The sequence below is a fragment of the Arvicola amphibius genome, chromosome 9 (assembly GCF_903992535.2).
Source record: "Arvicola amphibius chromosome 9, mArvAmp1.2, whole genome shotgun sequence".
NCBI lineage: Eukaryota > Metazoa > Chordata > Mammalia > Rodentia > Cricetidae > Arvicola > Arvicola amphibius.
Window position 1 is genome coordinate 21,715,422 of NC_052055.2, and position 13,303 is coordinate 21,728,724.

Below are 13,303 nucleotides of genomic sequence, written 5' to 3' on the forward strand. Positions count from 1 at the left end.
CACAGTTTCACCTTCCTCCTTTTCTCCCAGTCCCCCTGCCCCACACCAGGTTCCCAACCACCCAATCTACTCCTCCTCTTTTTCTGTTCGGGAAAGGGCAGATCTCCTATGAGTATCTCCTATGTGTGGCTTATCAAGTTGCAGTTAAGACTAAGCACCTCCCTGTGTATTATTTCTGGGCAAGATGACCCAGTATGAGGAGTAGGGTCCCAAACATCAGTAGAAGAGTTAGAGACAGTCCCTGTTCCCACAAGAGGACCAAGTTACACAAATGTAACATACATGCTGAGTGCCTAGCTCAATCCATGCAGGCTCCTTGTTTGTCTGTTCAGTCTCTATGAGTCCCTATGAACCCAGGTTAGCTGATTCTGTGGGATTTTATTTTTCTGGATTCCTTGATCCGTCTGGCTCCTACAATCCTAATGCCCCTCTTCTGCAGGATTCCCTGAGTTACACCTAATGTTTGGCTGTGGGTCTACGTCTGTTTCCACCTGTTGCTGGATGAAGCCTCTCTGATGACAGTTGGGTTAGGCACCAATCTATGTGTATAACAGAATATTGTTAGGCATCTATCCCCACCATTATATAAGCAGTAAGAACTGCTAAGGAGAGGAGGAAGCACAGGGTGACATGGAGAGAGACCCTTCAAGGTCACCCCTTAGGATGCACTTCCTTTAATTTGACCCCGCTCTCCTCGTGATGTCAGTCTTTTTGTCTCACATGGATGCAGTAGTTGTTAGAGGAGCAATGATAGATGTGATTTTTTTTTTACAGTGCATTTGAAGTAAGCATAACATTTTAAAACATGTCTTGGGGTTTTTGGAAAACCTGAATTGCTTAGGTTCAGGGATGGAAGGTGGGACATGAGAAATAGTCAAAGGATCACACTGTATTATCTAACAGCAACTGAGGGTGGGAAGAGACCATTCCAATAAAACTTTGTGAAATAAACCAATATTTATCAAGAAAAGTTAAAAATAAATGATTAAGTTCAGGCTTAGAAAAATCTAATAATTACAAATAATTGCTTATGGTTTAATATTTTAAATATGATTTTAACTGATCACAAATTCTTGGTTTGAACTAAGAATGGGTTGACTTCTTTCAAGCCGTTGCAATATGCTCAATAAATTTTCATAGTAATCTGTCACGAAATTCTCTTGTTTTTAAAAAAATAAAAACTTATAGATGTATATATTTCTTCATTTCTTCTTTATCATCTCAATACGTTTCTCTTTTATTTTTTCCTTTTCCATTGGGTTTCACAGTGTAGCTGTGACTGGCCTCCACATTTAAAAGATTCTCATGTCTCTGACTCTCAAGTGCTGCAATTAAAAGCATACACATCCACAGCCTCATTAAAAGCCCCCCAACTTTGTGTGCATATGCATTGGTGTTGTTTCCGCACGTATGGCTGTGCACTATGTTTGTGCGATGTTCTCAGAGCCCGGAAGACAGTTTTGGATCCCCTGGACCTGGGGTTACAGATGGTTCTGAACCTACCATATGGGTGCCAGGAATCAAACCCAGGTCCTCTGGAAAACAGCGAGTGCCTCAGCAACCCCCAACCCCAAGCCCCTTAAAAAATAAATAATTGTTATTCTGATCATAGTTTTGACTGGCCTTTTCATGTCAAAGTCACACAAAGTAACAGCGAGTCTCAGACTGTTGAAAGTGAGTGAGAATGTGAAGACTCTGAGCAGACAGACGATCCTAGCATAATACCTTTTTTAATTTTTATGACTGTCTCCCCTGAGCTTTTTAAACTACTTTTTAAAAATTTGCGATAAAATACTCCTTAACATAAAATGTACCATCGTACCTATTTTTAAATGTGCACTTCAAGTCCTAATCACAGCCACTTTGGGTAACCTATCTCCAGGGTTTTTTAATGTTGTAAATGGTGTCCCTCCTCAGTGACACCAACCTATTTTCTTTTGCTCTGCTGCCTGGTAGTCATTGTCATACTTCTTTTCCCCTATAAGTTTGGCTACCATGGACATCTTCTCAAAGAGGAATCACGTATATGGGGTATATGTGTTGTGACTGGCCTGTTTCATTTAGCACATTGCCCTCTACTTTTCATCTGTTTTGAAATACATGTTAGAAGTTTTTGAATTTGTTTTTTGTTCTCGCTTTTACACTTAGTGTATTCTGTATATATCCTATATACTGGCCCTTCATTGCATACATGGCTCATGAATGTTTTCTCCCATTCTATTGGTTGCCTGTTCAGTGTTGGGTCCTTTGATGTATGAAAGGCTTTAGTTGAAGTAGTTCCATTTGTTTGTTTTGACTGTTGTTGCCATGCCCACAAAACCATTGCCAAATCAGAGTTTATCATGTTTCTCTCATGTTTTATTTTATCTTAATTTTAAAAATAGTTTTGAGCATTTCATTTAGGAACTTGACCTACGTGAATTAATTTTTGTAGCACCAGATAAGGAACAACTATACTTCTGTATAAAGATATCTATTTCTCCTGCACTATTTGTTAAAAGGCTATTCTTTTTATACTGAATGGGCTTGGTGTCCTTGTAAAAGATCAGTTGGCGTGTACACGTATGTGTGCATGCGTGCATATGTATGTGTGTGTGCTCACTTGCATGTGTATTGAATCCCATGGACCTAGAGTTACTGATGGTTGTTCATGTGTATATATATGTGTGCACATACGTATGCTCATGTGTGTGTGTATGTGTGTTTGTGTGTGTATATGTGTTCGTGTGTATATTTATGTGTGTGAGCATGAGTGTGATCATTTCCAGAATCTATACATTACTCCACTGGTCTACACAATTGTTCTTTTATCAGTATTGCACTGACTGTATTAGTGATATGCTTAAACTTGATTTGGAAATGTCAGCCTCGAATTTTGTTCTTTATTTTCAGGACTTATTTTTACTATTCAGTGCTATGTTTTCATGGTGAAATTATAAAGATGCCATATTTCCCAGAAATATTTGAGGGTTCACGCCAGTTTTTCCATATTATGTCACTTTTTGTGGGTACGCTTAAGTCACTGTTACATCAGCATCCTTGTAAAGTTTTCTTCTTCATCTGCTATGGGGATGGAGGTTCTTCTGGGTCCTTCTATGAGTGAGTGGCATTCAGGATGTTATTACAGTGATGTTCTAATGATATCCAGCCCTGTTTCTTGTACTAGATGTGCAATTTTACTGCAATAGATTTGCCCTTGGGTTATGTGATTACAAGAGATGGTGATATTTAACAACTTCTGCCTCACTGATTGCCTGTCTCCACAGACTAGGATTTAAGTAGGGAGAGATGCTGAGCAGAGTCAAATATTTGCAAATGGTTAGATTTTTAGGAAATATCCCCCCTTATTTGGTAAATTTGCGGATTCAGATGATAAATGCTGAGAGAAAGATAAGCTCTTATTATTATTTTACATACAAAATAATAAAATAAACAATATAGATTTTCATTACTGAAGGCCATAAGAATGGATGTGTACTCCATACTAAAATTCTTTGAGAGCACTGGAAAGAAAACCAAGGCCATCAAGAGGTCACTGCCTCTAGGGTTAGAAAAGAATACTTATCAACTTCAACTTGAATTCCTGGATGAGGACCATCCAGAGAAATAAGAGAATTTTTTGCCTGATATATGTGTGTGTGTGTGTGTGTGGTGTGTTTGCATAGATATAATGTGTGTATGCTTATATATGTAAATATATAGTGTGTGGTGTGTGCATATCTGTGTGTGTGTATGTGTGTGTGTGTGTATGTAAAGCAATGAAGAAATTTTTAGAAGAGTCATGTCAGAAAGACTCATCACTTAGGAAATGGTACTACATCATATGGATCACAACTGTGAAAGGGAAAGAGGAGTAAAAGGTGGGTGGAGCCAAAAGACCAGGCTTCACTTTCCGTGATGCTGAAGTGGGAGGCAGGGCATATCTCTGAAGAGAATTGTCTCTCCTGGAGTCGTATGCCTTCCTAAGCTTTCGCAGACTTATGCAGAGGGGCAGTTGGAGACCATTCAAATCTCTGCTGTCTAGACATGATGCTTGAGCCCATCCCATCTCCCTCTTCTCTTGCCATAGCATCCCTTCATGGCTTTGATCTTAGTGGGCGTTCACTGACTTTGCTATTAGTTAATAGGAGCCAAAATATTTCCATTACAAACTATTTACAATTTAATGAGGGATTCTGAAAATCCAATAAAACCATGTACAGCGGAAAGGGCAATGTATAACAGTGACATTCGAAAGGTATTCAAATCATAGTTTTATTCATTTCTTTTTTGAGTGCTCTTTACACTATCTTTTTGTTTGGTACAGTGTTGAAGTGAGAACACACACACACACACACACTAAAGTTAGTCATAATTTTGTCTTCTAAATGATATTCAACTGGAGTTAGTCATATTTCTTTCCTAACATTGGAAAAATTGGGGGGTAATTTTGGTGATTTCACTGACTTGGGACACATTATTGGTATTAAGTGAGTTAGAGAATAGCTAGATGCTCTGGATAGATGATAAGAAAAAAGCTGTTGAGCTTTAGTCGATGCTGTAGTCATTGATAAGCAAATCCTAGACTATGAATCATAGAAGCACTAAGTATTTATTATAGGACTTTATCACCATTCTCTATCTTAATATTACTATAAAACTTGGGATAGGTATTATCACCACTTTTTCTGAATGGCCTAAAGGTCTCAATAAAGATCATAATGGATTAAGTGTAGATACAGATTTAAGACTGTGTTTATGGGTCGGGACCGCAGGACGCTGGGTCCGGGGACCCGGAGGCCTGGAGGTCCCGGCTCTCGCCACCCGCCGAGCACCAGGGAGCCTGGGATCTCGGTCTACGGGTGGAGCCCGGGCGGTCATGGCCGACTACTGGAAGTCACAACCCAAGAAGTTCCGTGATTACTGCAAGTGCTGGAGAGCAGACAACAGGCCTAGCGTTGAATTCCATGAAAGAGGAAAGAATCACAAGAAAAATGAGGCCAAGAGGATCCGTGAGATTAAACAGAAAAGCTTGGACAAGGCAAAGGAAGAACAAAAGGCGTCCGAGGAGTTTGCGGTGGCGATGGAGGCAGCTGCCCTGAAGGCATACCAGGAGGACCTGGAACGTCTTGGCTTAGAGTCAGACATTCCACAGCCAAGTATATCACCAGTGACCAGCACTGTCCAGCCCACCCCTCCATCAAATCAACAAAAAGAGAAGAAATAGAAAAAGGAAAAGAAAAAGAAAGACTCTTCGAAGGGTAGATGGGTGGAAGGCATAACAGCTGATGGTCACTGTTACTATTACGATCTCCTCACAGGAGCATCTCAGTGGGAGAAGCCAGAAGGATTTCAAGGGAACCTAAAAAAGACAGCAGCGAAGGCCATTTGGTTAGAAGGTTTAAGTGAAGACGGTTACACCTATTATTATAATACAGAAACAGGAGAATCCACGTGGGAGAAGCCTGATGACGTCATTCCACACACTTTGGAGGCAGGCCTTCTAGTAAGGGCAGCGAAAAGTCACCTGACACCCTGGAAGAGTCCAAATCCTCAGATTCCCACAGTGACTCTGGCGAACAGAAGAAGGCCCGGGAGGCCGCTGCAGACACGAAGAAACTAATCATCAAGTTTAAGGAAAAAAAAAAAAATAAAAGTACTGAAAAAAGAACTGACCCAGAAGTACAAAAAAAAGTACCCCAAAACAGAATCCATCGAATATAAGTAAAGAAGAGCCTAAAATGCTTAAGAAATCAACGAACCCTTATGGGGAGTGGCAAGAAATTAAGCAAGAGAGCGAGTCTCAGGAAGAGGTCGATTTGGAACTTCTAAGCATCGAAAGTGAATATCTGTCAACTTCAGAAGCTGCTGCTGCTGGAGAAATCAAAGTGGTATTTAAAGAAAAAAAACGGTCTCTTCTCTGGGAGTTGCAGCAGATGGGGTGGCTCCAGTCTTCAAAAAGGGAAGAATTGAAAATGGAAGATGTCGGAATCTAAGACAGCGAGGGGACGATGAGTGAGTGACTGGGAACGGTCCGAGTGCTGTGGAGAGGAGACGGCCCCTTCCGAGCCCCTCTGTGCTCTGCTTACTATAGTGCTGCAGTTTACGTTTCTGCTAAATGTAGTTTATGTGACTCAGCATAAACCTTTTTTCGTGTGAAATTAAAAAAAAAAAAGACTGTTTATATAGGAGCAAAAGAAAAAAATTGATTTCCTTCTGACTTCTTGATCATGTGAGCCTTGGAGTAAACTGGACCATTGACAGATAAATGGAGATAAGAACTATAAATTCGTGTGTACGTACATGGGAATCTAGAAGAAGAGTGAGGGTTCTCTGAACAGCTAGATTGGAGCTGAAAAAGTACTTTGGGCTCTAGAAATAACTACGATCTTGGGACTTCAAGTAGAAAGTCGGTAACAAAAGCTATGAAAGTGTGAGAAGAAATTGGCTATGGACCAAAGTGCCACATTGTGAGATAACATCTCTGAGGCAGCAGTTCTCAGAAGAAAAGGTAACCTCGACTCTTTTCAAACTTGTGTCTGTCAACCTTGAGTCTTTTCCTCTGAGTTAATCTTGATTTGGAGTGATTATGGGGCAGATGACTACACCCCTTCTGCAAGCTGGACAGGGAAATTTCCATGATGGTGTCATGGGTCCTGTGCTACTTCTGGGAAAGGTGAGACAGGGCCAGGGAAAGACAGAAAGACCCTATTGGCATCAGGCTGTGATCCCAGCTACTGGAGAGACTGAAACAGGAGAATCACACATTCAAGGCCAGTCTTGGAAATTTAGTTGATAACCTTGTCTCAAAACAAAACATAAAAGGAGAAAATAAGGATGGTGGCTCATACCTGTAATCCAGGCACCAGGAAGACTGAGGCAGATCAGCAGTTCGAAACTAGCCTTGGCTGTTTAGTGGGTCAGAAGACAGTCCGAGATACATAAAACCCCGTGTTAAAAGACTATAAAATAAATGAATAAATAAACAAATGTAAATAAAAAAGGACTGGGGTGTTCTCAGTGGTAGACTTTTTTTTCTGGTTGTGTGAAAGTTCCTGGGTTTGTTTAGTCCCCAGTACTGTAACTAACCAGGAACAACCACAAGAACCCTTATTGTGCTGGAATACTGTATTTTGAAGACATTATTTTATGAGTATCCATGCCTAGGTTTTACTCAAGAAATCATAACCCTACTAACAGTACAGTATAAACTTCCTAAACTGAGAACAAAATAGAGCCCAGAGGTCATCCCTGAGGAACTGGAGGACAAGACTCAGGATTTATCTTCCTTCCTTAAATCCAATACAAAGACCCTGATAACAGCGTGCTTTGAATTTAATTTCATTAATTTGATCATTCTTGATTTTACAGATAAAGATACATAAAACTGAGATTGAGGAAGGTTGGTCCTTCTAGTGTGTGAAAGAGATTTGATCAGAATCCAAGGAAAAGAGATGACAGTTTGCTGGCTACCAGCTGTTCTACCAGCCCTGTTCAGCTTATCTCCCGTCTTGGTCCAACAGTTCCTGGCATCTGTTTCTGCTATGCTTGTCAAACTTTTCTGTAAATATCCCGGTAATAAATAGTTTAGCATTACCAGGTCAATGCTATGCACAACTACTTAATTCTGCCATTTTAGGGAGAAAGTAGCTAGAGAACTCTACTAAGAAAATGAGCATGGGAATATCCCAATAAAACTTTACACAAGAAAGCAAGCAATGCTTTGGGTTTGGAACATGGACCATGGTTAGCTAATCCTTGATCTAACTCCAGCAGTGGCCTTTGTTGCTATGGCCTATACCTGAATCATCACTGATGCTTAGAGTAAGATTGGTGAACATTCAATATCCATCAAGCTTTGTGTTTACCAGATTATGCAGAACTGGATTAATAATGAATGTAGATCTGGTGCTGGGGATGTGGCCCAGGTGGTAGAGTGCTTGTCTAGCATGCTCAAAGCCCTGATTTCATACACAGAACCACTCAGACCTTATGTGGTGGCTCATACTTGCAGTCCCAGTACTGGGGTTGTGGAGACAGGATAATCAAAAGCTCAAGGAAAGCCTGGGGCACATGATAATGAGACTTGGAATAGAGGTTTGAATGAGAAATGTTTCCTCCCTATGGGCTTAGGCATTTGAACTCAGGCATTGGTCCCTAGTTGCTGGTGCTGTTTGGGGAGTTGGTACAACTTTGATGGAGGAAATGCATCACTAGGGGAGGGCTTCCAGTTTGCTCTCTCTGCTGTCTCCGTGTGGTTCAAGGTGTTTTCTCTAAGCATCTTGTTCTTGCTGTCACGCATTCCCTCTCATGAGGGACTCCCATCCCTCTGGAACTGTAAGTCAAGATACACCTCCTCTTCCATTAATTTCTTTTTCTCATGGCATTTTGATTATGTCAACAAAATATATACACCCTGTCTCAAACTAAACAACTGAAGTGTATTCCAGACTCTCGAACCCCTGGTAATTGTCAGGATGGCCACGGAAGAGCTTCATACCTGTAGACCTGGCCCTTTTTACTGACAAACAGCCAACTTTGAAAACCAAAAGCACATGACCTTGATGGTGAATTTGGCAATAAAATAATGTTAAATATCTGTGTAATTGCATTGTCAACGACAACCCCGTCTTCATGCTAGGAACCCTGGTTTAATGAGCAATATCCATTTCATCTTGAAATACCTTATCATTTCACCTCCTCCCCACTTATTATAGCAGACATGTTTAAATAAAAATAATCTTGTCCAAAATGTTAATGAAATAAAGCCAGTGTGAGGATATTATCCAGTTAATACCAATACAGTCTTCTTCTCTAAATGCGATTGTGATCCAGTTTAGATCATTCCACCTCTGGTGATTTTTCTTGCTTCTTTCTTTGTGGTGGGTGGAAACTGAGCTTGATTGCTGAGAGCTGGCAAAGCATGAATGAGAGAGAGAGAGAGAGAGAGAGAGAGAGAGAGAGAGAGAGGAGAGAGAGAGAGAGAGAGAGAACACTTCTACCATGGACAGTAGTGGGGTTTCTGTGACTCACTCAATCTCATAACCGTGGGTTGGTTCTACATGAATCTTTTGATAATTGTACTTTTTCCCCCTCAAGTAAGATAATGGCTTGTTTTATATCAATGGTTCCAGTATGTGACAAGTTTTGATTAAGCCATATCAATTAAAGGTTCTTCTGTTGCCATGTTAGCCATAGATATCACTAACAGTGATCTTAACTCTACTGCATTGCTGTGACTGAGATGGTCAGAGTATCTCCACAGAAGCAAGGATACGCCCTCCTCAGTGTGCCACATGTCTGGTACGCCTCACTACCAATGGCGTAAACTGTTTACATTGACTTCATCTTGTCCGCCTAGCTTTTCCCACAGAAGCAGTTTAGAATAGCCATTTATTATTTGAAAGCATTGCTTAAGGAGATGTTATGAGGATATGCAAACGTATGAATTGGGTTGTCTAAATTGTTTATTCTGACATCAAGTGTGTGGAGACTTTTTTCCACACCCAAAACCAGTCCTTCCATGCACTGGGTAGCAACGTACAACTGGAAGTCTTGTGGTCTAGTGAAATCTTGACAAAAAAAAACAAAAAAAAAAAAAAAAAAAAAAAAAAAAAAAAAAAAAAAAAAACCTGTGGTTAGTGTTGAACTCCAAAGATTAGGAACCAATTTCCACTATATTTTTTTTAACCCCTTCTAATACATTACAAGCACTTGGTGCTCAGGGTACTCTCACATTTTATTGTCTTGACAACAAAAATTAATTCTCTCCTCTTTTGTTTATATTTGATTATTTACTAGAATAGCTCACAGAATGACAGATGCTTGCTATCAGTGGGATGATAGTGACCGTCAATTGCCAGTTTGGTGGTATCTAGAATCACCTGGGGTATAAATCTACAAGCATGCCTGTTGGGCTTATCTTGATAACTTTAATTGAGATGGGGAGAGCTGTCTAATGTGGGAGATACCAGTCCCTAGGCCAGGATCCTGGACTGTACAAACACAAGAAAGTGAGCCGAGTACAAGCATTCCTCATTCTCCATTTCCTGAGATTTGTGGGTGTGAGGAAACCAGCTGCCTAGCTCCTGTTGTTGTGATTTGCCTGCCATGATGGATTGTAACCACAAACTCTAAGTCAAGAGAAAACCTACTTTCCTTAAACTGCTATCGTGGATACATTTATGTCAGCTTGACACTAGAGTTCTCAAAGGGGAGGGAGCCTCAATTGAGAAAATGCCTCCAGAATATAGGGCTGTGGATAAGCCTGCAGGGCATTTATTAAGTAGTGATTTATGTGGGAGATCCAACCCACTGTGGGTCTAGTCATCCGGAAATCTCTAAGAGAACAGGTTGAGCAAACCACAGAGAGCAAGCCAGTGAGCAGTACCCCTCCATAGTCCCTGTGTCACCTCTTGCCTCTAGCTTCTTGCCCTGTTTGAGTTCCTGCTAAGACTTCCTTCAGTGATGGTCTATGATATGGATGTGTAAGCCATATAATCTTTTCCTCCTCAAATTTTGGTAATGGTGTTTCATCCTAGCAACAGTAACTCTAACTAGGGCAACTGCTTTTGACAGAGTATTTTATCGCGGCATAGGAAAAGCAATTATGATAAGTGCTGTGTTATAAAGAATAGCAATCATGAACACCTAAATAGGAGAGATGTATACCGGGTGTGTAAGGTAGGAGATGGAGACACAGACCTCTATATTCACCCCCGAGTACCACCTACCTTAGCACCTCTGTGTGTTCACCAACCAGGGGATTCTTAGAACTACATTGTTTAGGCCATTGCTTAGGAATTTTATGGAAATTTTGCTTTGTTTGACAAGAGTCTCATGTTTTAGACCAGGCTGTCCTCCAGCTCAACAAAATCCTCCTACCTCGATGTCTTAGGGTTTTGATGCTGTGAGAGACCATAACTGTGGTAACTCTTAAAAGGAAAACATTTAATTGGTGCTAGCTTACAGTTCAGAGGTTCAGTCCATTATCACCATGGTGGAAAGCATGGTGGCATTCAGGCACACATGGTGCTGGAGAGGTAGCTGAGAGTTCTACATCTGGATCCTCAGTCAGCAAGCAAGAAGAAAGGGTGACATTGGGTATGGCTTGAGTGAGCATCAGAAACCTCAAAACCTGCTCCTAGTGACACTCTTTCTCCAACAAGTCCACACCTACTCCAACAAGGCCATACCTTCAATAACACCACCTCCTATGAGTCTATGGGGTCTGTTTTCATTCAAACCACTGCACAGTTAAGATGGAGAGAAGGCTCAGTGGTTAAGAGCACTAGTTGCTTTTGCAGGGAACCCAGGTTGAATCCCTGGCACCTACAAGGCAGCTTGCATCTGTCTGTAAATCCAGTTCCAGGGGATCTGGTGCTGACTTCTGGCCTCCTTGGACACATGGTGCACATACATCCATGTAGGCCGAATACCCATATACTAAAATAATAAAATAAATCTAACAAACCACCACACTCGGTTTACTCAGTGTTAAGATTGCAGGCATAAGCTATCACATTTAGTTTATGGAAGTTTAATACCATAGGCATGACTGATGGAATTAGCAGCTGCTAGTGATTAACTCAGATTTTGGCCCTTTTCTTCCCTGGAGGCCCGGGGATAAGATCCAATGTTCCAATCCTCTAATTACATGTGTGTTTATTCTGCTATTGAGACCCTATCTCAAGACTAGCTAACTTTCTTGAGGCTCCCAAAGTCACTCATTAGGATAAACTCATGTACATAACTGGGCTTGCCATGAGAAAGTAAAAGATATTCTTATGCCCATTCAAGAAATGACCAGGTTGTGTAGTCTTGTACCAGGAGACAGAGATAAATAAATATCAATGCACAAGTGTATTTCAAGCCATAATTAGCTTTGAGGAAATATGGAAGAATTAACATTTAACTATGTGCATATTAATAGTGTGTATCAAAGAAATGGGTAACAAAGCCACTTTATCGTTAACTTATACAAACTCTAATATTTGAGACAGAAAATGGCTCACGTATGGGTCCTTAGGCAGAGATAGCACTAAATCCTCCCCACTTGATTGCAAAGTAAACACACTGAAATTCAGTTCAGGGAGCATGGTAATGCCCTAGGGAAATGAGTTGAAACTTAGCCAGAAACTGCCCACTAACCTCACATGGGAGACTTTGTCCAAGACATCAAAAAAATACCCTTTAACAGAGGCTTTCTTCTTCAGTCCTCCACCCAGACTCTCCCCTCCCTCCCTCCCACCCACCTGCCCTCTCCGTGTATATGTATGTGTGTAATTTTATTTTCCCCTAGCTTCTGCAAATAGCTTCTGATCTGGGGTAGGGCTCGTGAATCTTACTGTCTGCGCAAATAAGCTTTTACAAAAATTTTAATATTGAAAGCTTTCCTTTTAAAAGGTCAACCAAACATTTGGTCCTAGAGTATGGATGAACTCCGGCTGGACTCATTTCCCTCATCAGAATCTCTCCCCTTTTCTGACCCCTGTCAGAATTTATCATCTGCCCATGTGCTCTGAGCCTTTGGTTTTGTTAGTGTTATGGAGACACAATGCATCCTTTCCTCTCTTTCTTCCATTCATTAGGTAGTTACTTTTGGCAGGTCAGGGTCTCTCCATCCTATTTTCTAATGGATTCTATTTTTACTTCTTGTTTTAGTGCCTGAACTTTTCTGGGCTACAGAATGGTAAGGGCAGCTTGAGTCAGGAATAAGGAAATAAACGTGAAAGGGGAAGACCTTTGTGACTGGGTCAGGTGTCGGGTTCTTCTTTGGCAGCAAGTCCAGGAAAGGAAGAAAAAGAAAACCAAGAAGACATTGTCCGCCGACAAATAAAGAGCTAAGATTGAGTCGCAAGCAAATGTTTGGATGACCTTAGAATATTGAAAACGATTTTGGAAGTTTGTGAATGTGTGCATTTGACCTCTTTCAAATAATTTAAAATTTAGAGAAGTTATGTAAAACTGAACAAAATTACTGTATAAGTTTGACTCCGTTTTTCCTAATATTGATATCCTGCACATTGTAATTACTCAGATCAGGAAACTGACATAGACACAACATCAACCAAGCTGTACATTTTATCTGTAGTAAGGCATTGTATCTCTGGTCCAGGAGTCAATGCCGAATCCAACCCTTACCTAGTACTCACGACCCTTTAGTCAGTGGATCACAGCTCCTCCCATTTATCCTTCTTCTTTGCCTTCCCACCCCTCTTTATTCCTTCCTTCCTCCATCTCTCTACCCCTTCAGGATCTTTATAGTGTTGATAGAAAGATGATCCTCAAGCTCTATTGGAGACCCTCTCTTGATCCGGGCCTG

The 13,303-nt window shown here is 40.8% G+C and overlaps 1 pseudogene; it reads left to right on the forward strand.

Moving 5' to 3' along the window:
• Positions 1-4,858: 4,858 nt before the first annotated feature.
• Positions 4,859-5,998, forward strand: LOC119824045 (annotated as a pseudogene).
• The last annotated feature ends 7,305 nt before the right edge of the window (positions 5,999-13,303 follow it).